This window comes from Anopheles coluzzii, assembly GCF_943734685.1.
Source record: "Anopheles coluzzii chromosome X unlocalized genomic scaffold, AcolN3 X_unloc_67, whole genome shotgun sequence".
Taxonomy (NCBI): Eukaryota; Metazoa; Arthropoda; class Insecta; order Diptera; family Culicidae; genus Anopheles; species Anopheles coluzzii.
Genome location: NW_026054499.1, coordinates 15,001 through 17,500, shown reverse-complemented (window position 1 = coordinate 17,500; position 2,500 = coordinate 15,001).

Genomic DNA, 2,500 nt, shown 5'->3' with positions numbered 1-2,500 from the left:
GATTGGATCGTGGAAAAAAAACGCTAAGTCCCAGATCCTGAACTCGACAGGAAAGCGCTGATGGCAAACATTCTGACTGGAAGTTCCTAGAAATCGGCTTTTTCCTTATTGGCATTATGTGGCACGTTTATTGTGGCTAGAACATTAATTATCCACCAAATGGCACCAACGCTTGGCGAAAGTCTCGAAACACTCCTATCCCGACGCACCAGCAACCGCAACACGATGCAAAATAAATTGCACGAGCTACTGATACTTGTACCATGCACGGTACACGGTACCAAAATATACCCCTGAAAGTGTGCAATTTGGTGCTATTCTAGGAAATTTGTTTGGGGAAGCCTAGCTACGCGTGTCGCACGTTGCATGGTCGTCGATCAGAGGCATGCAAAAGCACCTATCTAGGGGACTTACTTTACGTTCTAGTAGCAAGTTCGATTTTCCGGTCTAGCACGGCAGTACGCCTGCATGCATACACTCCATGTACCAAAAATGTATCAACCTAGGCGTTGCTCAGTAGCTTTTGGCGGCACATGTAAAAAGTACTCGAGTTCAGATTCTTGGAACTTTGCGTATTGTTCAAAACTTATAACGAAAACTAAATTATAAATGGGTAAAAGGCTAGGCGTTTCTCAGTAGCTTTTGGCGCCACGTGGCAAAAGTATTCGAGTTCAGATTTCTGGGACTTAGCGTATTTTTCAAACCTGATAATGAAAATTGAAGTACAAATGGGGCATAAGCTAGGCGTTGCCTAGTTACTTTTTTCGCCACATGGAGGAAGTAGTCGAGCTCCAATTTCTGGGACGTAGCGTATTTTTCAATCATAATAAACCGAATCAAACATAAAAATCATGAAACTTACACCACGTCCCTAGGTTGTGCACAAAACGTAACGATATAGTGCCGGCGAGGTTAGAGGTGCACCAAAATTGTGTACCGATTAGGAAAAGTACTCTATGTTGCTATGACTTGGGTAAAAAGTGTTGATTAACTGCTGGTTACGATAGACAGTTGCTTATCGTACACATCGCAAACGAACACCCCTTAGTGAGCAGTAGCAGAAGTCGATGGAACAAAGCGAATGCATTACAAACTGATCAAGTAAAATAAGGAACGCTACGTACTAGGACTTCTTTCCAAGAATGGTGTCCGCGACGGGAGGGCAAGCGTCCTTCCCAGGTTTCCCTAGTAAACCTTGTATGGTAAACATACCCAAGCGTGTCCGTAAGCACGCAACGATAGTCACGAACGAGCACATACCTAGGGAAAGTACTCTACGTACTAGGACTTCTGTCCAAGAATGGTGTCCGCGACGGTCGGGCACTGTGACGCAATTACCAAATCCTAGAATCGTACAAGCAGTGTGTACAAACATAAACATTAACGCGTTCGCTCGGGCTGCGCCGTCCGTGTTGAACACAAATGCGGGTGATTATATGAGTGGATGGACAAAAACATGCGTGGCGAAGACAATTTTCTGCACGATGTGCACATAGCTCATTTCGTCGTCCCGGGCGAATGGAAAAACACAAAAATCTCGAGTATCTTTCTAGGTTTCTGTTATAAAAGGGCAGGCCAAAAGGTGACCGGTTGAGATGAGCATTTTAAGCATGCAAGCACTTAATTGCAACTTTTCCTACAAAAACTAGGTACGTACACGTAGATTGTATCAACATGGACATCCATGATTGCGTACGCCCGGGCTGCGCCCTCCGTGTTGTACTTTCCCTGATTGGTACACAATTTTGGTGCAAGTGTACCAACATCGACATCTATGAACGCGTACGCTCGAGCTGCACCCTCCGTCTTGTACTTTCCCTGATCGGTACACAGTTTTGGTGCACGGCTATCCCGAAAGGCAACTTGTACCAACATCGACATCCATGAACGCGTACGTAGCGTACTTTCCCTGATCGGTACACAATGTTGGTGCACGGCATAGGAAATGGGCTTAAAATGGTCAAACTCAATCCATTTCCACTAAAGATATTCAATAACAGCTGTGCCGATGAAGTAGGGCACGATGCAAGTCAATGTTATTTAATGAATTACATGTTCACCATACATTTCAGTACAAAATTGCTCGGTCAGACCTACAAAGTGCTATATCTCGAATACTAAACGTCGCAGATGGGTGTCGTAGAACAATTTTAAGTTCGTCTAACGATTCTACATCCGATTCTGGATAGTGGTTTTTCGACCACTTTTCAACATTTTGTGACACCCCGAACCTAGGGGCAGCTCCCTAGCTTTTTTCAAAAATGTGCACCGAACGGGCCAGAGAGCTCGAGTAGTCGAAAATTTTTTTTTTGCTAAAACCCCTCAAAACGTGTCAGGAACGCACCCTAGATGATGAAAAGTGCAACCAGAACGTCAATCGACAACATGCCCGGGGGTACAAATTTGCTCTACGCGTCCCTAGGTAGGGTACTTTTTCATACAAACATCAAAGTGTACGGTGCACAAAGTGCGCGGAACAAAAATTGCTCGGTCAGACCTA